The sequence below is a fragment of the Ovis canadensis genome, chromosome 1 (assembly GCF_042477335.2).
Source record: "Ovis canadensis isolate MfBH-ARS-UI-01 breed Bighorn chromosome 1, ARS-UI_OviCan_v2, whole genome shotgun sequence".
NCBI lineage: Eukaryota > Metazoa > Chordata > Mammalia > Artiodactyla > Bovidae > Ovis > Ovis canadensis.
In genome coordinates this window covers 210,327,081-210,351,070 of record NC_091245.1, presented here as the reverse complement: position 1 = coordinate 210,351,070, position 23,990 = coordinate 210,327,081, and the positions used below count along the sequence as shown (strand labels likewise).

The window sequence follows — 23,990 nt, the reverse complement described above, 5'->3', positions numbered from 1 at the left end:
AGATTAAATGAAATAGCTCCTAGGACAGTGCTAGGCACAGGCAAGGACTTAGGAAATATGAACACACAACAGCTCATCTCCACTGAAATTCCTTGTTTACAGGTTCAACTTGGAGACTGAAGAAAGAAAAAATATCAGAGATGAAAAAGTTGGGTTAGGAACTATATTAGGAATAGAAGTGAGGATGAGAACAAGAAGCAAGTAAGAAGATGATAAAACAACCAATTTCCAAAGCACACATGGATTCTGAAAAACTCCAAGTAGAGTCAGTAACAGTCAGTAACAGTAGGTTTCATGGCTACTGGAAGGGCAAAAGCTCAGGGTGAGGTGAGCAAGAGCTGAGCCCAGCTCTAGACTAATTGAATCAGAATCCCTGTAGGTGGGACCTAAGCATCAGTTTTGTAAAATGTCCTCAGGCTGTCCCAGTGTGCAGCTATGACTGAGAACCCAGGAGCCAGAGGCTCTCCCCGCTACTCAGTACATGGTGCTAGCAGGCCTTCAATAAGTGGAGGCAGATTTTGCCAGTCAGGCTTTCCTGGACACCAAATGTGTGAAACAGAGCTGGGATATACATGAAGTTTTGCACTGACAAAAAGAGAAGGGTCAACAAGCAACATCTGCCATGAATTATTGTTTCTGTGGGCCGGTGGCAGTAGCAGTGGGTATGCATTGAGCAGTCGCTGACTATGTGGGGCTTCCTGGCATATGAGACAAGAGCCCCTTCCTTCAGCAATTTTCCACTGGGTGGAGGCTCTCATAAGCTAATGATCAGAGCAGACCTGGCAAATCTCTTCTTGAGGCATGGAGAAAGTATTCTCATGAGACAAACTGGTGATGTCCTTCTCAGTTCTACACATTAGGTATATCTACCTACTAGAAATAGGATTGAAGTTCCTAAGCATGAAAAAAAGCTGTAAAAAAGTTTAAAGTCTTAAACTTATAATAGCTATTATTGCAGTTGCCATTAATTGGTCAGCCACAATGTACCAAGGATATATTATTTCTAATTCTCATGCCAACTGTATGAGGCACGTATAACTATCTTCAGTTTTCAACTGAAGAAAAGTTTTGGGGAAGTTATGAAACTTGTCCATAATCACAGCTGGAAAGTGGCTGCTGCTGCTAAGTCGCTTCAGTTGTGTCCAACTCTGTGCAACCCCAGAGACGGCAGCCCACCAGGCTCCCCAGTCCCTGGGATTCTCCAGGCAAGAACACTGGAGTGGGTTGCCATTTCCTTCTCCAATGCATGAAAGTGAGAAGTGAAAGTGAAGTCACTCAGTCATGTCTGACTCTTCGCGACCCCATGGACTGCAGCCTACCAGCTTCCTCCATCCATGGGATTTTCCAGGCAAGAATACTAGAGTGGGGTGCCATTGGCTGAGTTAGGATTAAAACCCAGAATTGTTTGAAAGGCTTATTCTGTTCAGCAGCTTGATTCTCCAAAACAAAGCAAAAACAATATAAGGAGAGTACGGAGGTAAGGAGGTAAAGAACGGCATTCTTTCATTTGTCTGCAGACTCCAAATTTTTTTTATGGTAAGTATACTTTACCTCTTATAATCAAAAGTTTTTTTGAAAGGGATCAGATCTTTTATATAGAACATTGTTATTAATCAGATACTTTTCCTTAATTAAAAGCATTAACATCCAGAAATAAATAAAAATGTATTCAATTTTCCATAATTACAAATAAATTTTCTGGATTTATATTTCAGAGCAAGGGACCTGGATTCAGCTCTCATTTTCATAACGGTCTTTGCCTCTGAGACACAGACACCTTCTAAATTTATTAAACCATCCAACTTTACAAAAGAAGTGGCAGATAGAATCCAAATGCAATCCTTATTTAGCAAACTGTCTTCCTTCCTGTAGGATTTTAGTTTCTGTTTGGTCTTTATCTAAAGCTACTGCCAAACCACTTGGGTTTCCCCCATCTCTTGTTTGACTGTGGTCAGCAAGGTGAGAAATTGCAAGGAGGAAAATGAGATTTTGGAAATGGGTGCCGACAAAGTTGTCATCTCACCAAAGAAGATGAATGAGGACACGAACAAGAACGCAGCACAGGAGAAATACAGTTAGGTGTGTAGAACCAAGGAGAGAACGGGAGCTCAGTGAATTTTCTTCCCTGTAGGAGTTACCAATTCAATCCTGAAAAATTGTAAGTGATACTATCACTTGAAAACTGGGTACACACAGGCTCCATTTTTTTACTCTTCCCTGGTCTCCCATCCCTACCAGCTACTGAAAAAAACAAAGCGTTAGATAAACAAAAGGAGTGCCTACCTCAGACCTTCTCTCTCTGGGAGCACAGGAGGCTTTTATTAATCTGAAGCCACTGAAGCTATTTCATGCTCATTGTTAAAACGCACTTTTAACACAATTATATAAACTTGGCAACTAAGAAGGTTTTAAGAAACATTTTTACTGATGCTGATTTTCAATACAAGCAGTCAGTATATCTCTATTCCATGGGAAGACACTTTAATAATATTTAATTAAAGTCCACACAACAGTAAGCAGATAACTAGCTTTCCTGGTTCTAATTTCATTGTGTCTCTTACTTAAAGGAAACATGTGACTTTGGGATGGCATTATTTCTAGTCTGATTAGTTGTACAGACCTTTCTCATTATTTTTTTACTTTTAGTCGAGTAAAAGTAAAACATTTTTACTTTTTGTTTTTAAAAACTGATTTTGTGGCAATTGATGAATTGCAAAATACAGAAAAAGAACAGAAAAGTAGTTAAAAAATCTAGCATTCAGAGATAATAACTTAATAATTTAGAATGCTTCCTTAGAATCTTTTTTTTTTTGCTGTTTGTTTTAATACAGTTGGAGCTTTCCAAATTTTCATCTTGCGTTTGTGTTTTGATTAATATGTTGCAAGGTTTTCTTTTTTTTTCCTGTGTTAGGAAAACCTCTGTCAGCATGATTTTAAGTTGTACATAGTATTCTATATTATGAAAGGGTAGCCAGTTGCTATCTTTTAAATTGAGAGCCCCTGTAGTCTAACACAATGGCACCCCACTCCAGTACTCTTGCCTGGAAAATCCCATGGATGGAGGAGCCTGGTGGGCTGCAGTCCAAGGGGTCGCTAAGAGTCGGACAGGACTGGGCGACTTCACTTTCTCTGTTCACTTTCATGCATTGGAGAAGGAAATGGCAACCCACTCCAGTGTTCTTGCCTGGAGAATCCCAGGGATGGGGGAGCCTGGTGGGCTGCCGTCTCTGGGGTCGCACAGAGTCGGACACGACTGAAGCGACTTAGCAGCAGCAGCAGTCTAACACATCTGGCAGCACTGCACACAAAGTTGCCTGTGTTAATGTTGCACTGCCGTTGATAGCACGGAATATCGTGTTTTGTTCCCAAGTACAAACAAAGGACCTGAGCAGGGCAGGTGGCTTTCTTGCCCCACTCCCACATGCTACTTTCCTCATACGAGGTGAAACCAACGGAGTTCTCAAATGGAGGAGGAATTAGTAGCTTCATTCCACTAGCAAGGTGGAGCCTCGAGTAGTATGGTCACGGACTAGGAATCAGGAGGGACAAGCATTTATTAAAAATATACTGTGAGCAGGAGAGGGTGAGGTGCTGGGAACACCAAGATGAATAAGATGTAGTTTCCTCCTTATAAGGACTGCAGTGCTGACCCTGTAGGTACAACTGAGTTTCAACATCAGTCGCTCTGGGAACCTGTTACCTCACCGAACCACTTGCCAGCCTCTTTCCCTGAACCATCAGCCTTCGCTCAGGATCTGCTGTAAATGGACAGATTCCTTAACATTTTTTTAAAAAATAACTTATTTTTAATTGAAGGATAATTGCGTAAAGTGTTGTATTGGTTTCTGCCATACATCAACATGAATCAGCCACCGGTGCATGTTGAGCAGAACTGTGGCCGAAACGCAGAGCTCTGCCTGGAGTCCCACTGCCCCCTGGTCTTCCTCTGTTAACAGCACTAGCCCAGTGTTGCCCAGTTCTTTATGTTCAGGTCAGCTTTTGCTCCCTTCCTGTGGCCCTATCGTGGTGGGGTCTCAGCATGCCTCACCATCGACCTTGCTGGACAATTAGGGCAGCCTTATAAAAATAGCCCTCTTTCCTGTCTTTTCACATATTTTGCTTGTTCTCATAGCATTTACTATGAGAGGCTACTGAGGGCCTGTTTACATACACCATACACCATATGCAATATACTATACCCCAGTAAGCTCTCTGGGGGCTAAGGCAAGAATATAGACTGCACAGCTATTCAGGCACTTAGAATCTGGTTGAAAATGCACACTAAAATGTGAAAGAAACAAAAGTAAGATCATGATAACATGCCCCTCACTGACACGGAATGTCCTGAGGGGACAAAGTGAATGAAGTATTTGCGCAGGGGAGCTTAAAGAACTGAAGAAGTGACTGATGAATGAGGAAAGGCTGGGATGAAGTTGGTGGGAGGCTGAAATGGACAAACATGACAAAGGGCTTGAACCAAAATGTGTGCTGCCTAATGGCCAAGGTATCAGACTGCAATGAAATTGTTAATTCCACAAGATCCAAGTTCTGTTGACCTCTTCTTATTTCAGAATATACACAAGTAAGTCTGTTCCTTCTTGTATTGCTAAATGCTGGAGACAGCACTGCAGATACTTTGCATATTCCCTAAAAACAGTTCTTCCTGTTTCCCCACCCACAACTTAAATAATATTGGGCTCTGTGATTCTGTAAGATAAAATTGTTAACAAAAATTTGCAAGATGTGTGATACATGCTATTTTCCTCTGTCAATGACTTCCAAGGTGAAATTTGTTTTTGACAATTTTAGAATGACAATTATGGCTGAGATGGGTAGTTTTCTACCCCAGTATCTTTCTTCCTTAGAAACTACTTCTTCGGTGGACATAGTACCATGCAGAATAAATGACTTTGTATTTCCTGGGAGTTGCCCCTTTGTAGTAGCCGCAACCCACTCCAGTACTCTTGCCTGGAAAATCCCATGGACGGAGGAGCTGGTGGGCTGCAGTCCATGGGGTCGCTAAGAGTCAGATAAGACTGAGCAACTTCACTTTCACTTTTCCCTTTCATGCATTGGAGAAGGAAATGGCAACCCACTCCAGTGTTCTTGCGTGGAGAATCCCAGGGACAGGGGAGCCTGGTGGGCTGCCGTCTATGGGGTCGCACAGAGTTGGACACAATTGAAGCGACTTAGCAGCAGCAGCAGTAGCCACTGTGATCGTATGACTAAGTACTGGGCAATGAAATATAAATTAAAAGACTCTATAGAACTTCTGGGAAGCCTTCTTAAAAGGAGGCGTGGACAAGAGAAAAGAAAAAAGGGGGTAAAAAAGGAGGGGTAGATAGTCTCTGCTCTTCTCTCCCCACCTGTCTTCTTTCCCACTTCTTGGAAATCAAAGACAATGGATGGGGATTCAATAGCTATGTTAGAATACAAGGAATAGGGCTTCTTCCAAGGTGTAGTAGAGCAGAGAGCTGGAAGAAGCATGTATCTCTGTTGTCTTTGGGAAGCTCCATACCAGCCCTGGATGGTGAAACTCCAGATGTTAAGTGAGGGAGAAATAAATTTCCGCTTATTACATGCCACTTTGTTTAGGCATTAATTTCATCAATATATAGAGAGCATATACTTCTCAAGAGCAGAAGCAAGTATAGTGGGTGTTCAGCAATGCCACGATGATGACAACAGTGATGATGATAAAATGAAAAACAATGAAACAAAGTGGACTGAATAAACTGTACATAGTTATTTTTATTTAAAGATTCTACTGCTGATGCTACTTAATCTATTTGTATGCAGGTGTCCTCAACAAGGTCTGCATTTTTAAATAAAATTCTCAATCTACTGAACATTAAAAGATTTCATTTCGTTTCATTTTGTGAAGCAAGGCTGTATCATTTCTACATGTCTTTATGCTGGCTTCCACAGTGATGTGAGGACTGTCTTTAAGTGACTGATCCTCAGTGATGGAGGGACTATGAGCTCTGTGGGCCTCACCATGACTCGGCACGTGAATGGTGGAATGATGCTGAGAAACTCATTTCACTGAGAGTGAAGCAGGGGACAGCCTCTCTGAGGAAGTGACTCAAGGACTAACATGCGCTAAATCAAGAAGGAAGGGGAAGAACTGGACGAAGAGACATGGTCAACCAATGAGAATACAGTGAGAAGGCACATATTTGGCAACTACTGAAGCTAGAAGGGGACAAGGGACTCAAAATATCCTCAAAGGTGAAATATGGTGCACAGGCAACTCCCTTTATCTACTTTCAGTTCCGTTCAGTTGCTCAGTCATGTCCAACTCTTTGCAACCCCATGGACTGCAGCACTGCAGACTTCCCTGTCTATCACCAACTCCCAGAGCCTGTCCATCGAGTCGGTGATGCCATCCAACCATTTCATCCTCTGTTGTCCCCTTCTCCTCCTGCCTTCAATCTTTCTCAGCATCATTATATACTTTAGTCTTCTGGAAAAATTACAAACTGTTTAAACTCTTGTTTTTCCCAACATTGTTAATTCCATAAATCCCAGAAAGGATGTGAGGGGTAATCTCATCTAGCTACTGGGAAACTTCACGGCATCGTAAGTTCCAAAGGGATTTCTTTTCTTTCTTTTGCACCTGCTTTGGATAACTTTACCTAAATTGCAGTTACACAAGAACAAGCTCAGGAATTAACTTTTAGTGAGAAAAAATATCTGCCATGAATATAGGAACTCCCATGCTCAGCATGGGAGAAAAACCCAGGGAAATAAGCCATTTTTTTCCCAGTGTAATTTATCTTTAGGCAAATTGTGAGTAAAATATAGGCACGGTCATGTAAAACTAGGAAATAGGACACTATATCCTTCAGTTTTGTTTCTTGTGTTTCAAGAGAACCTTCTGCCTGAACACTTCCATTATTTAGCACTTGGCTTCTTTCAAGGAATCTCCAAGAAGGGACTGACCAGCAGGGGCTGTGTTTTGAGCCTGACCCAGTCCCACCTTTTCCTTTGCTGTCTGTGACTTAAAAAAAAAAAAATGTTTTTAAAGGCTTTTATTGGAACTCCCACGGGTGCTAGGCAATATACAGTAACTAACAATTGTACCTTTAAATTAAACAAAATGCAGTGTAGCTTAATTTTCTTGAAGACTTGTGGGAAGGCAGTTGGTAGGAAGAACATGGGCTTTGGAGGGAGACTATTTCAATTTCATTTTTCTGGTTTTACTAGTTATGTGATTCTTTTCATATTTCCCAAACCTTCTCAGCCTTGGAGTTTTTCCCCCTGATTCTTAAAAATTGGCATAATAATAATATCTCTCAGATTGTTGTCTGGCACATGGAAGGTGCTCAACAATGTTAATTCCCTTTATTCCCATCCCTCCCCCACTCCTGACATAACCAAATTAAATTGGATAGTTGAAATATAGTTTGATCCACCCATCTCTAACAACCTCAACCTCAATGCTTATGCATGTGTTTAAAATGACCTTTGCACAAGCTGACTTAACTAAATTTCTCTGCAACCTGTCTCCAAGTATGGCTTTAAACCTTTCAAGTTTTCCATATTATTTTTTTATTCGTGATAGGCCAGAAGTCCTGAGGAACCTGACCATAGGGCTCCCTTGTGATGTCAGAAACAGATTTCTAAATAAGGAAGAATAATAAAAACTCATTGGTGATTACTACTCTTTCACACTAGTATAACCTGAAATAACTGTTCCAAAGAGCACTTATTGACAGAGGGCCTGGTTTCCTTCAAAGCTATACAGAGAGTTTCTAAATGCCAACTTATTTCAGGAGAGGAAGTTCTCTTCTTTGGCGCTTTGCTGAAGCTAATTTGGGTTTTCTGTGTTTTGAGAGATATGATGTGACTTTTCTGCTAAAGACTCATCATGAACCCTGCATGCTTTTCATTTTTATCTTAAAGCAGGCTCAGCTGTTAACAAAATTCATCTAGCAGGACTTTTTCTAGTTTTGGGGGGCAGATACATTGTTTTTACTTAGAATAGGCAATTTCTTGACTACTAAATAAACTTTAGAAACCTCAGCATAAGTTTTGCTTTTCCAGGAAAAAAATTTGCTGATTAAAAATAATAGAATCAGTAGTATTAGCAATGCTGTTATTTCTCTAGCTCTATTTATAACATCTTCTTTTCAAAACAGTTGAAAAACATAAATATGAAAACTTATCTACTTTTTCTCACTATGATTAGAAAGCTATCAAAAGAATCATTTGAAAAGAAATACAATGTAATTATATCACTTGTAAATTAATAAAATTAAGCTACACTTTGCCTCCTTCCCTAAATTTTACTGATTTAAAAATGATAGTTCTGTATGTGTTCATTTTTCTACAGTGGATCTCATTTTTAAATTGTTCCTTAACATAGGACATTGATTCATAACCTCAGGGCCTTAGTAAGCGGCTTCCTTGAAGATGATACTATTTTGGATTTATTCACAAGAAGTAATCTCCTTGAGTGACTCAGATAGTTTTTTTTTTAGTTTTCTTAAGAAATTCTTCAGGAATTCTTGTGAGATAGAAGTAGGGAAAATATTATCACTTTGCTGATAGGGATGTCAAGGCTTAGAGATTTGTTCAAGGTCAAGGAGAAAGTCATTGGTAAAGCCAGAAACTTGAATCCTAACATCCTCGATTGTATTTTAGTTCTGCTAAAATAACTTCCTATATTCCTTGGATCTGCATTAATGTAAGAGTTTTGCATTTTGGGACCCAGGCAACATTTTAAAAATCTAGAATACTTACAAAAGATTATATATTCTAAAATGCATTCACAATGACTTCTTTTTATCATTGCCTTTCAACATGAAAAAGTCATAGGACTAAGTCTATTATTCCATTCATATAAGTTGCTTAGACTTCAATATAGGTCTCTAAGTCTGTGTATTTTATTTTTTTCTTTTGGCAAGAGAATATCCCAGTGGGTCCATACATCTGTGTCCTCAATGCATATGGCACCAGAGTAAATTATATCCCAGGTTATTTGTGGTTCTAACAATATTTAGTCAATTTCCTTTCTCAGCAAACTTAAAAATTCATGCAAACCAGATTTATGCAAATCATGTTTGTGATTCGGCTGTGGTCAGCCTCAGGAAGCAGAATCCTGTGTAACTGCCATGAAGGATGTGATTTAAAGTTGAGGATTTACAAGAGCAGTGCAATGTGTGTGGTAGCACACACCCTGGACATTTAAATATATAGTGATATTTAAAGATGCAGAGGGGTATGAAAAGATGACAATGTGCAAATTCCCACAAATATGCATAATTCATGGTAAATTAGTATATGTCTAATCATAGCAAAGTACACGATTTTCTTGCAATCCCTTCCTTTCCTTTTTAAATTGATAACTGGCATCTTGAAAGAAGAAGGGAAAGATGTGGGTGGTCACCACAGAAGCCAGGGAAAGTTGTGTGGTATGTATATCTATGGCTGATTCACGTTGATGTATGGCAGAAACCAACACAATATTGTAAAGCAATCATCCTCTAATTAAAAATAAATAAATTAAAAAAACATACTGCCCCCCCCATATGCCTAAGGATCCCCTTGATTCAGCATAAGGCAACCATTAAAATGACATCTATAAAAAATAAATGATGATGTGGAAAAAATGAGTCTGGCATAATACATAAAGCGGGAACGCACACTAGCTGCAGCTATGTAAAAAATTGAAATTATGCTTGTGACTATGCAAAAATGAGGGAGTGTGTAAAAATGAAGAGTTCTTGGGTACATGGGTGATACTTTTGATCTGTCAAAGTTTCTCAGAAGGGTTCTATATATTCATAAGCAGAGTGACCAGTGAAAGCAAAGAGACCCCAAGGATGACTGTCAGCACACCAACAGGTAAGGCTCTTGGAGGAAGGTGGGGTGCTGCTATTGGGAGGATGTGGGAGTTACCAGAGCTTGGAGGGGCAGAGTTGTGGCAATGAAAGTCTGAGGGGGTGGCAGAACATCAGACCACTTCTCAGACCACTTTTCTAGACAGGTAAGCAGGGAAACTATAGATCTGCCAACACCTGGGATAAACTAGCTCTACTCGGTAGTTCAGCAGGCACTTCAGCCTGAGAAGAAAGGTCGGTCGCTGTGGGGCAGCTGGTAGAGTGACCTTTCCAGAGCACAGTTATGGAAAGCTATTCAACAAATGCTGAAATGATGGGCTTTTCTGTTTTGATCCAGGCATGGATATTTTCAAATGTGGTGAGCACAGAGGCAATTTTAGGTGCAAAGTAAGGATTTAATTCATCGTGAGAAGCACCTCAGATGTGAGCACTTGAGCCCATGTGGCAACCCTAATGTAGGACCTGCCTTTTACTGGTTATCTAGGAAGGCTGCCTGGTTACCTGATCCTACCATTCAGTACAGGGCAGGGTCCCAATGGCCTCAGAGGTGAGCAGTTATCCGAGGACTGGGCAACTGCCCTTCTTCATAGATTTGCTTTTGGGCTTATGTGTTTACGACTCTTTTACACACACACACATATATACACATGAACAATGTCTTTTGAAGGAAGAATATTTCTTTTTCAATTTATCCATCTTAATTGATTTATGCTTTTTAAAAATCCTATACATCTTTCCCTTTTAAACAGAAAAGGTTTCTCAAATTTTACCCTATTACACTCCTAGCACAGTCAAGATGACGTTAATAAAGGGTCTTCTTGATAAGTCAGGGAAGCACGAGAGGACAGCTTCTTAACTGTGAACTCCTTGGGCCCTGGGCAGTCGTGCACAGCCACACAGACTGTGCACACAGCACATCTCCTTAGGGTTGTGCAAAGCCGCAGCCTAGCAAAATATTCTCTATGCCTTAGTGTACACTGGGAAATGGGGATAATGGCAACTAGATCATAGATTTGTTGGGAGGATTAAATGAGTTGCCGGGAAAAATATCAACAACCTCAGATATGCAGATGATACCACTCTATTGGCAGAAACTGAAGAGAGTCTCAAATGAGGGTGAAAGAGGAGAGTTAAAAAGCTGGCTTGAAACTGAACATCAAAAAAACTAAAATCATGGTATCTGGTCCCATCACTTCATGGCAAATAGAAGGGGAAAAAGTGGAAACAGAGTCAAGTTTTATTTTCTTGGGCTTCAAAATCACTGTGGATGGTGATTGCACCAATGGAATTAAAAGATGCTTGTTCCAGGGAAGAAAAGCTATGACAAACCTAGACAGCATATTAAAAAGCAAAGACATTACTTTCCTGACAAAGGTCCATCTTGTCAAGGCTATGGTTTTTCCAGTAGTCATGTAGGGATGTGAGAATTGGACCATAAAGAAGGCTGAGCACTGAAGAATTGATGCTTTCAAACTGTGGTGGTGGAGAGGACTCTTAAGAGTCCCTTGGACAGCAAGGAGATCAAACCAGTCAACCCTAAAGGAGATCAACCCTGAATATCCAGTGGAAGGACTGATGGTGAAGCTGAAGCTCCAATATTTTGGCCACCTGATGCAAATGGCCCACTCACTGGAAAAGATCCTGAGGCTGGGAAACATTGAAGGCAAAAGGAGAAGGGGGTGGCAGGTCATCAGATGGTTGGAAAACATCACCAACTCAATGGACATAAGTTTGAGAAGACTCCAGGAAATAGTAAAGGACTGGGAAGCCTGGCAGGCTGCAGTGCATGGGGATGCAAAGAGTTGGACAAAACTTGGTGACTGAACAACAATAAATATAAATATATATACATATATAGTGTTTCAGTTCAGTTCAGTCGCTCAGTCGTGTCCGACTCTTTGTGACTGCATGAATTGCAACACACCAGGCCTCCCTGTCCATCACCAACTCCTGGAGTTCACTCAAACTCATGTCCATCGAGTCGGTGATGCCATCCAGCCATCTTATCCTCTGTCGTCCCCTTCTCCTCCTGCCCCCAATCCTTCCCAGCATCAGAGTCTTCTCCAATGAGTCAACTCTTCGCATGAGGTGGCCAAAGTACTAGAGTTTCAGCTTTAGCATCATTTCTTCCAAAGAACATCCAGGACTGATCCCCTTTAGAATGGACTGGTTGGATCTCCTTGCAGTACAAGGGACTCTCAAGAGTCTTCTCCAACACCACAGTTCAAAAGCATAAATTCTCCGGCGCTCAGCCTTCTTCACAGTCCAACTCTCACATCCATACATGACCACTTGGAAAACCATAGCCTTGACTAGAGGGACCTTAGTCGGCAAAGTAATGTCTCTGCTTTTGAATATGCTATCTAGGTTGGTCATAACTTTTCTTCCAAGGAGTGTCTTTTAATTAGTGTTTAGAACAGGGTATAGTACATGCATAGTAAATGCTATGTAAGTATTGCTTTAATAAAAATTGTTTAAGATTAGAAAAGCTTAAGGCAAAGATTACATTAATAAGTTTTACTTCTTGGTCTCCATCAGCTATACTTGCTTTATGAAACAACATGGGTCACAGGATTGATTACTGAGTAGGTTCACTTTAATGAATGAAGCCAGGAGGGAATATCTACAAGGTTAGAAACAGTTAAATAAAGGACTGAAGATCCCTAATTTGTCTTAACTCCTTTTCTTTTGTAGTGCTAGGAAATAAAAGTTTAATGTCTTTACCAAAATAGTAATTGATCCTTTCTTGACACCAAAAATTTGAATAGTCTAAAAAACTGCACCTCAAAGCGTTATGTGGATAGGAATCCCTGGAAGGCTTGTGAAAATCAATTCCTGGTCCCTACCCACTCTTAGAGACTGATTCAGTCTGGAACTTGGAGTATGAATTTCTAACATTCTGTAGGTGATGCTGATGCTGCTGGTCCATGAACTTCTCTTTGAGTCACTGAGCTCTTCTGCAAACCCACGTCTTGTCCTGGGAATACAGGGAACACTAGGAAGACTTCTCAGGACCATGGCTAGAGTAATAATACACATCTCAGAGGCCTGAGGGTCCTAAATGCTCCCTTAGGTCCACAGTTCTAAATCTCCTGTAGCACTGGTACCATAACTGCCTATTGACTGAAGCTCTACACTGTACTATTGGTTTCTTAGAGGCCGTGCTTATGTTTATGTAATTTCTGTGTCCCAGCACCAGGCAAACACCTAGCAAGAAATAGGCTGTTAAGTTTTTGTAAGTAGATGAAGTAGAAGGTTAGATCATTTCCATTGAAATACTAATTTTTTTTTTAAAGCAGCATTCTCTTTACCTTTGGAAGTTATTTTATTACCATATAATTACAAAGAAGACAATTTAATTTTGCTCACAGTTTATCTTAGAACCAGTTTTTAAACATATGATTCTTTGCTTAGGGGTCTCCCCTAAATAGCGAACATTAAATGTTGCCAGCATTCCCTTGGTTGGTTCTCCTGGGTTCTCTACTTTTCTCCCTCCTGTATCCCATGAGAGGGAACAGGGCAGAATCAAGCTCCAATTTTCTTTAGAACAACAAAAGGTATACATGTGCTGAATGTAACTAAGCATTCTCCCCTACAACCAAGCCCCAGAAGATACATAGCAAAACTGTTTCCATATCACATGTCTATAAAGAATAGTTTCTCAGATTTTTCTGTTTTCCCATTTGCTTCTTCTTCTTCTTCGGCATAGGCTTTATTTTCACTTTTGTTTTCTTTTTTCCCCTTCTCACTCTCCCCTACAGCTATGGGGTTTAGGATGTCTGTCTGCAGAGCCAAGAGGGGCTTGTTCCTTCTCTTTTTCCTCTCCTAGCATCTGGATTCTCAAAGGGGAGATGAGGAGGCCCCTTTCCCTCCATCTACACCTTTCTACTCCTAGGGCATATATCAGAAGACTTGGTGATGGTATCACATATGCACACACAAGCACAAAGTGAAAGTGAAAGTGACGTCGCTCGGTCGTGTCCGACTCTTTGGGACCCCGTGGACTGTAGCCTACCAGGCTTCTCTGTCCATGGGATTCTCTAGGCAAGAATACTGGAGTGGGTTACCATTTCCTTCTCCAGGGGATCTTCCCGACCCAGGGATCGAACCCGGGTCTCCTGCATGGGAGGCAGACGCTTTAACCTCTGAGCCACCAGGGAAGCCACAGGACAAAGACAAAAAGGGAGGAAGAGTGTTACACACCTGTGGTGCTTCAAGTTGTTCAGTATGAATGGGACATGGAGTTGTGGTGGCATTGGGTGAGGCTAACAGGGTAGTCAAGGCCTGGACCACCCAGGGCCTCCGAGCCCAACTGAGGAGTCTGCACCGTATTTGGGACACAGCAAGAGACATCATTTCTCTTCACATCTTGAGTATCTATCATCTGTAAGCCAAGCAGTGTTGTGGTCCATACATGTCTTGTATGGCTACTGTGGTTCATAAAACCACAAAAGGATTTAAAATCCTTTGGATGAAAGGGTAAGATTGCTCATTCATTTAGTGAAAGACATATTGTGTCATATTTTTCTTTAATGCAAAGTTTCCAAGTTTCTGTATCTTTAGCTTAAAAGTTTAAGAATAACGAAGCCTGTTTGTGAACTTCAACTTGTTTTATTCTGTACTAAACAAGTTGATTAAAAAAATCCATCAACTGATGCATTATTACTCATTTCTTTTTCAGAAACTACTTCCATAGTTCACAAAAATTAACGTGTCAATTTTTGGGACACATTTAAAGATAGAAGCTGAGAGTGTAGGGAATATTTGGACAACTTTTAACTGGAAGAAAACTACTTGCCTCCATGTTTAGTGTTTTTCTACAAGAATTCATTAATTATTCATGAATTACACAAATGAGATAATTTCGTTAGAAAAAAGTGATGAATGAATTTTTTTTTCTATTCAGAACATCCAGCACAAAGCCAAGATGGTACATTCTCTCACCATTTCTTTAATAAGTCTCTTATTCATATGTTTAAAGAATGAGATCATTTGGCAAAAAAAAAATATACTATGATGAGGAATAAATAACAATTGTGCTGAATGATCATTTGTGTGTGCATGTGTTTTTCCTAGATCACGAGATAGGAAGGAAGTGGTACTCACTGATTGAGGGCAGACCATGTGAAAAATTAATGACTAAAAATGGAAATGACAGAATTATAGAGTTGTTTTGAAGAAAGAGAAGGAAGCAGTGGAGCATTAAAAAAAAGGCAGGTTTGCAAGAGCTGTGTTTCTGTCAAAGCTTATATATGCAGTACCAGAATAAGAGACACATTCCAGAGGCAGGGATCACAGCACGGGGCTGAGCAGAAAGGAGAAGACATGTATTGCAAAGTCTGGATTGGAGAGAAATAAACACATAACCACAGAAATGACAAGGTCAGTGTAATGGCAGAGAACAGGCATGTAGGTCTGAAGTCAGAAGAGAAGGAAGGGAAGTCTACTCTCTAAATTCTCTCTCCTGTTTAAGTATCAAAAGAAGAAAAAAAAATTTTTTTTTGTATGGCGTATCTCTTCCATGCTCATTTTTATTTATCAGATTTTGAATTTGTAACATAAATAGTTTCAGTATAAATATTTCCACCCACAGCTGTTTTTCAGAGTCTTGATAATAGACACTGATGGAGTCAGTAATCAGTGAGGTCACATGCAGGGTTCATTACCCAAAGTGCTGGGAGCTCACTTCAGAATGGATGGACTCGGAAGCTAGCTGTTGGACTATAGGGCAGCTTCACATTCCCCACAACCAACTGAAAGGGTGATGATAAGCTGATCCAAGTGAAAACCAGAGAGATGAGCTGTGGAAAAACCCTCTGCTTCAATGGGGAGGAAATGCTTTGCTAATCTTCCTAGGGGGATCTTAGGAGATTCAGATTCCTTTAAAAATCTTTAATATTTGAACCCTGATAAACAATGGAATGGAATGCCCTGGTGGCTCATATGATAAAAGAGTTGGCCTGCAATGTGGGAGACCTGAGTTCGATCCCTGGGTCAGGAAGATCCTTTGGAGAAGAAAATGGCAACCTACTCCAGTATTCTTGCCTGAAAAATCTCATGGACAGAGGAGCTTGGTGGGCTACAGTCCACAGGGTTGCAAAGAGTTGAACACAACTGAGAGACTTCACTTCCATACAGTGGGAAACTGTCACAAAGTTTGTGAGAACCTCTTTATGAAGTAGGAAGCACCTCATATAAATATCCTTTCATAAAAGTCTGTCAAATTTAATAGAGTTAGCTGTGCATTTGAAATATATGCTCTTCTCAAGTGATTTTTCTAGACTGACTGGTATGCTTAGCTCACCAGCATGAGGGAATTAGAAGAAAGGATAAAAAGTAGTTTAGTTTAGGAAGGCAGTTAGAGGGGTGGGTGAATAAAGCCAGGACATGAAGCCGTAGACCTGAATTCTAATATTTCTTGTGATAAAAAATAATCTAAGTGATAGAGTCAAGCTACTTCCCTATTCCAAGACTCAAGTTACTTTGTATGAAGAAGAAGAACCAATATAATTAAACTTCATAGCAGCAGCATACTTTCATCATTCAAAGTTTCTCTGCATACTCTAAGGGACTTCAGCACAGGCATTAAACCCCTTCCTCTGTTTAAAGTGGCTGGGAATGGGTTCCATGGAGCACAATTTAAAAATCACTGCATTAGATTCTCTTCTGAAATTCCTTCCAGCTCTAATGACTACAGTTTTCAGACCAACTGGATAAACTGACTTAAAACAACCAAAAAACAAAACCAGTAAAAGCACAACAAACATTCCACAGTGAAAGGCTGAAAGGTTTCCTTTCAAGCTATGTTCCAAATGGCTGAGTTTCAGCACTACTGTCCTGGCTTGTTATTTTCATATATCACATCATTTTTATACTCAGCAAGTCAGCTCATGTCATTTCAATTTTACATATATTTTTCTCAGTGACTAAAGATGCTGCCAGCACTTTCCCCATTAGATTAAAAAATGGGCTATTTGAAAGTTACTTACATCTATTTATTTTTCCAAGTTGAAAGTTTAGTTTTTTTTCTGTGATGCATGTGATGAACACAGGCTGTACAATAATATCCTAAAATAAAAATACATAGTGGCATTTAAGATGTTTGTTAAACTGGAAGTGGTTACTCATGGCCTCTCTTTTAGTGATTACAGGTTTTCATTGGACCCTGTGGTTTGCATTACTGTTTGCAAAGTTGGGGAAGATGAACTGGTGGAAGAAGGAAGGCTGGGTGCCTTCCCTCTACAAGGTGGGTACCTTGCTAACTCTCTGAGATGCTAAGTTGCTAAGAACAGGAAGTGGTAAAAGTCCTGAATAGGAAACAATAGCAATACTTTCTGCTTACAAATATCTGACCTACTCATTTTGTCAAGTGGGGATATTTTACGTTTTAGGTTAACTAGTTCTTTTTTGAGGTACTCGAACCTCAGGAGACAGAAGCCCATCTAACAATATATCTTAATGTCCATCGTTTTAATCTGATCAACAACCGGGTTAGGTTAGTTTCAAGGGAGAGGCTTGAAAGCAGGAGGTATAAAGAAGGAGAGAAACAGGGGGAGAGCAGAGGCCCACCCAGGTACAGGGACATCCTACTCTCCTCTGTTCTTAGAGTCTCATAAGTGTAACAGGTCACAGACTGGAACCCCAGGGCTGTATACAGACCCACACTGTTTTGACTACACATGGTTATAAAATTTAAAAACTGAGTTTAAAAAGTTAAAAAAGTAGATTTATTGCTTCTCTTGAAAAAATGAGTACATGTGGTGACCCTGAGCCCATTTTCAATAAGATGGCAATCAGGTGGGGCTGGTAGGTGTTGCCCCTTCTAGAGGGGCCAGCAGGCGATCTCAGCCACTATCTTTCTCACTTCTTGTTTTTCTTATACATAGTCTATTCTCATCTCTGAACTTGGTTGATCGAAGGAGGCATTTGTGTCTATAACCTCAGAACAGACTTTATTGTTTAGTAGTATTATAATGTAGTCCCAAAGAAACCAAGGGGATTCTACACCTACTCAGTCCAAGACTTTTAACATCAACTCCCACCACTCACCCACTCCAGTACCTGACATTTATAAAGCACTTATTTCATGCCACACACTCTGCTAAGCATTTATTTACAGCAACTTATTTATCCTAACTACTTTATGAAGTAGATAGAATTTTCTTCATTTCATAGCAGAGCAGCCTGAGGCTCAGAGAAGCTGGTTAATTTTTCCCGATATAGCTACTACATGGCTGTAGTCTGTTTTCACTCGCATTTCTGACTGTGAAAGCCTCGCTCTTAACCACTGTATAACAACTGCTATATTCACAATGGCCAACATATGCAGTGGCTGAGGAGCCAGCAGACCTGAAAGGCACCAGACTCGAGTGCCCAACAGTGCCCCACAGAAGGCACACAGACCGCTTACTAGTAGCACAGAGACGTGATGACCGACGCAACATTCAGGAAGCCTGAGCCGCTGGTGGAACGAGCATGAGACAAAACGGCAGTGGGCCTGGATTCTAAACTCTGCTCTGACTGACGGAGGCTGCATTGGACACAAGGCTCCTCAGAGAGGCACCCCCATTTGAACCTCACAGCAGACGTCTGAGCCAGATGGTATTATTCCATTCTACAGATGAAGAAACCGAAACTCTGAGAACTTCAGCTGCTCACTCCCAGGCCTTCTGCTTAGTAAGTGACAAAGCTGAGAGTGGAAACTAGGAGGATGGCCGCCTCCTTCCTTTCAGGGCTCTCCTCTCTGCCTCTGTGTTGCTCCAAAGAATCACCCTCTACATTTTCTGGCCTTCTACCTTCAGACCTCAGGAACATGTCAGAAGACTCTGAAATTAAGATATTAGGTCTGTCCTTTCAGTTTTTCCTGGAGTCAGAGGTGATGCCTAGGGGAATCAGTACACTAATCTGAAATGTATGAAGTCGACATCCTCCCCCCACCCCTCAAATCCCTCAGCATTGTAAGTTTACAAGGAAAAATTAAGCTACTTTGCATTACTGGAATTTCTACCCCCCGCCCCCTTCTCAAGTACCTAACTCAGGTTAGGTAATTGAACTATTTTCCTATTACTTGACACAAATAGGTAATGCTTTCATATTATTACTTGACACAAGTAGGTAATGTTTAGGAATAAAAGATGAGTGAAAATGCCTTTATCCCAGTTACTTTTCTGTTTAACCTTTTGCAAAACTTTCCCCTTGCCTTGTGTAACACTTACTGATGATAAATAGCTTTGCTGACAGATGGCATTGATTGGACTACAGTAGTGAATTTTTATTTACTCTAATGCTGATTTCATATAGACAGCAAATTTGAAAAGCTTTGGTCTCTCTCATCAGACATAAATATGGCTTATTTTCATTGAACCATTTTTCATCTATCAATCTCTCTGGGGAAAACGCTAATGAGCCTATGTCTATTGTGAGCATAACGGGGGCAACCACAACTGCATAATGTGCTTGGTCCTTCAGAATCTCACAGCACCCTGTTTCAGAATCACCAGGCTGCCCAGTTTGCTTCTTTCTTGCAAGTCTAGAGGGGGTTTCTGTTCTTGGTGACCAACATGGAGTTCCAAGAAGGTATCCAGGAAGAGTGTTATACATGATGTCAAGAGACAAGGTCTCAAGCTTTATAAGTCTTATCAGAGGTAAATGGGATCTGAATTGTATTTAAATTAAGTCACCACACTGATATGGCAAGAAAAGCACTGGCCAGATGGTGCAGAGTACAACAAGGCAGTGACACGTATCACCCCCATTCCTTTCACTATTTATGAGTCCAGAATCAGGTCCGCTGCTCAGATGGCGGTATGGCCACATTAACTGTTAGTACAAGAAGGAAGCTCAATATCCCTTCCTGTTTCTCTGTTTCTCATTCTTCCATTTTTCTTTCCCATTGGCCTTTATTTTCCTCTTTAGGATTCATTCCCACAATGACCACTAGGATAAAATTACAATCCTACTCAAATGCATTTCTGCTACTGGAAACACAGGGGGGTGTCTATACTTTGCCTCCTCTTTTTCTTAAAGGAAAATTCATAGAAATTCTAGTTTCCATGGCTTTCTGCTTGGGCTTCTTCTACCAATTTACAAGGAGACTCTCATAAGGGTGTCAACTACAAATTGGCACCTGCCAAGAGCATTTGCCAGTGACTGAGCAACAAGGGTGCGTGCCATCTGCCTCTGTGGAGATCGGACCCTGTGCTGCTGCAGCCGCACCTTCAGTACCCCCTGCGGGTGGAGAGTGAGGCACTTTGTGCTCCAGGGAAATTGGCGGAACAGGTCTTTAGATAGATATTTCCAGGAACTGATTTCATGATCCTTGCATCTCTTCCTATCTAGAAAATCACTAAATTCCTTCATCAGTTCCTCATGACTAGCATAAAACCTTTTGTAAAGTAAGCTTTTGATTGCACTGAACTCCTCCTTCACCAAAATCTGATATATTGACCTTCTCCCACTACCTCTTTGGAACAGAGAGCTATCTGAGGTGCTGTCTCCTAGACTGCAGTCCTCATTTTGACCCAAATAAAACTTAACTCGCAACTCTCATGTTGTACATCTTTTTAGTGGATAAAGGTTTGGGGATAAGAAAGGAATGTGTTGTCTCTCTCCATGGTGCTTCTCATGTCTGGTCAAGGCCCTCCTGGGGGAGGCTGTCTAGGGATGGGAAAGGTGAGTGGATGGTAACAACCACCTTTCAGCTCTAATTATGCATATATTTGCTTGGAAGGGCATTTCTCTCCTAATAAAGCTACAGGGGCCAAGAGGGAAGTAAACTGTGAAGGAATGTTTATAGAAAAGATTATTCCTGTGAGGGTTCAATAAATACTGGCCAATTATGATACTTCCTAGTAGGTGGTTATTTTATATAATTACAGTACCGAAGCAAATCAACCTCTTAATGCCCACCTATGGGATGACCAATAATGGGCGACCATAGGGAGCTATGTAGGATGATAGACGGTGTATTGGATTGCATATTAAGAGGGAAGGCTGGCTTCCAGTGCTCTCTCTGTACTTAACCAGGGACTCAGAGCAACTCAATGCAGCTTTCCAGAGCTCAGTGTTCCTTTTTGCTAAATTGGGGTTTTGGGGTGGTATTATGGACTGAATGTTTGTGTCCCCTCCAGATTCATATATTGAAGCCCTAACCTTTAATGTATTTGTATCTGGGGACATGCTCACAGGGAGATGATAACAGTTAAATGGTGCCTTAAGAATGGGGCCCTAATAAGAGGATGAGACACCAGAGCTCACTCTCTCTCTCTGCCAGGTGATGATGAGAGGGGGGGAAGGCTCTCTTTCTATAAGCCAGAAAGACAACCTTCGCCAGAAACCAAACATACCAGCATGTTTATCTTGGACTTTCTAGCCCCTAGAGTGGTGAGAAAGAAATATGTGTTGTGTAAGCCACTTGGTCTATGATATTTTGTTTGGCTGGTCAAGCAGGTGATGATGACCAGCTAATTAAAATGACATACTCTAGAGTCCCTTGGACTGCAAGGAGATCCAACCAACCAGTCCATCCTGGAGGAGATCAGTCCTGGGTATTCACTGGAGGGACTGATGTTGAAGCTGAAACTCCAATACTTTGGCCACCTGATGCAGAGAGCTGACTCATTTGGGAAGACCCTGATGCTGGGAAGGATTGAGGGCAGGAGGAGAAGGGTAAGACAGAGGATGAGATGGTTGAATGGCATCACCGACACAATGGACCTGGGTTTGGGTGGACTCCGGGAGTTGGTGATGGATAGGGAAGCCTGATGTACTGCGGTTCATGGGGTCACAAAGAGTCGGACATGACTGAGCAACTGAACTGAACTGAACTGGTTTATAGTTTATAAAGTACTTTTACAAACTCATTTTCTTAGAGAAACTCTAAGAGGTGGGAAGAGCAGAGTATTATTTAATATATATGGAAATACCTCAAATTACAAGGCTACCACAAGGCTACTAAGCGGAATTCAGTCTGATGCAAACCTGAATCTTTGAGCACTTTTAGTTGTAAATGGCTGTGGTTTTCTTGTTTTTATCATCATCACATTGGATATCTATGAATTCTAGTTTTTAGGTTTCCAGGTAACTCCCAGGTGAAGAATGTCAGATTTATCACAAGTGATACATATATTTTTTCTCTTCAGAACTATAATAGTTGCTTCCTTTGACCAGATATTCTCAAAATAAGGACTAGGATCAGCAGTGAGAACTGAGGATTTAGAAAAGCAAGTTGTTGGGCCCAACTTGGACCTGACCTGCAGAATCAGAAATTCTAGGGGGTGGGTGGGACTGAGCAATTCCTGAGAAGCCCTCAAGGGGATTCTGAGGCTGATAAATTTGAGAACTGTGGTTCTGATCGTCTACATCTTTGTTACAGGTTGACTTTGACATTTCCCTGCCTTATTGTACTGAAGGATATGCGGCTGCAACTCTGAGTCCTACAATCATCTATGGCATACTGTTAAAACTATTTTGAAATGCTTGAACCTACAAATGTATCCTCTTTACAATGACAATATTCTATAATTTTGTGTTAGCCTTCCTTTATGTTTGCTTGGAATTTGGAAACATTTTAGAAAAAAAGTTATCTTGGTCAGCATATCACAAACCTTGAATTAAACTGACTCTATTCTAATTAAAATAGTACTTTCAAAAAGATTTAATTTACTATTTATTCAAAGTGGCTAATGCTTTTAATCACTTACACATGGTACTTGACAATCTACTCCTCCACACTGACCCCTGACATCTCAGTAACTTCAAAGGAAATTCACCTGTACGTGAGATCTATTCCTAAACAAAAGACATCCCCATCCAATCAGGAAAGAATATTTTAATAAATAATAAAAATAGCCAAAATACATCTATAAAATTTCTTTTAACATTTATCCTAGAAAGCCAAATATAGAACTAATTATATTAATTATATGTAAATGTACATATGTATATTATATATGTTATATAATTATACATATAATGAAATATTTTTATATCAAATGTCTGGGTTTTAGAGGTATAAAGATTTTTATCCAATGCTTCCTTTGATTACTTTCCTATGCTTGGAGTTTGAAAACTAGGGATTTCTGGAAAAGAATATGGACTTCAATGCCAATGTGATCCATTTATATTTACATGACTATAGAACTGTGTGGGTGTGTAATTACATATTATGTGGCACCTCTTATTACCTTAGGACATCAACACTGACCTAAGAATTCTCTGGAACATTTTCTTATGTATCTTAAATAAATCTTGCCACTAAAGTTTCACAAAGAGAAAAGCACAATATTGCCTTTTAAGAATAAAACTTACACATTTCCAAAATTACTTTTTCTTATAGAGAAATAACAAAGAAATCACCTTTTACCCCCTTAAATGTGGGCAGCCAGAGAGAATAAACTCCTCATACTCTATGCTGCTTGTTATTACTGTGCTTACATAAGCCAGACTGTGAGCTTTCAGTGGAAGTATAAGACTTACAAATCACATGACTGATGAAACGGCATACAGCTTACACAGCGTTTGTAGAGCGACAGCTTCTGAATGACAGTTTTAATGAGCTTATTGGACTTCTGACCATCACAGCACTCCAACTATTTATCTTCTTTAGATTTTCTTTTGGCACCATTTACTGAGATAATTTTGTAACTATATGAAGACTGACTAACAAATTTCTACCATGTTTCTGAAAAGACCCAGGAAGACTAAATTGAACATAAAGATTCCTCCTCCCCTGCCGAAATATGTATAATAACTATGAGATGAAGCAGTATAAAAAAAACTATTCCACACACATCCACTCACAAACACACATGCCCTTTTAATGTTGATCTCTTAAATTCAGGATGAGTTGTTAATAGTGTTATAAAGACTAATTAGAGTGTTTTCCCAAATATTTTACTTTGAGGTTGTCAATCCTGTCATTGTTTCTACCTAGGATTTACTCATTACATCAACACCAAATAAACCGTCCCCAAAAGGAGGGACTACTTTTTACTGCCAACAGCAAACACCAAAGTCAACTCATATTCATAATTACTCATCTTTTAAAACAAGTTTTGACATGAATGACTCAGCAAAGCTGGGTTACTGCCAACTGCTGCCAACTGGTCCAGTGGCACCAGAGGAAACATGAGAACTAGAGTC

The 23,990-nt window shown here is 40.3% G+C and overlaps 1 protein-coding gene and 1 non-coding gene across 15 annotated transcripts in view; both read right to left on the bottom strand.

Annotated features, from left to right (window-relative positions):
- Nucleotides 1-23,990, bottom strand: part of PEX5L (peroxisomal biogenesis factor 5 like) — a 284,291-nt gene that overhangs the window by 181,359 nt on the left and 78,942 nt on the right. The window lies entirely within an intron of this gene.
- Nucleotides 13,937-14,008, bottom strand: TRNAG-CCC (transfer RNA glycine (anticodon CCC)). Its single transcript has one exon. It is a non-coding gene; the product is annotated as a tRNA-Gly (tRNA).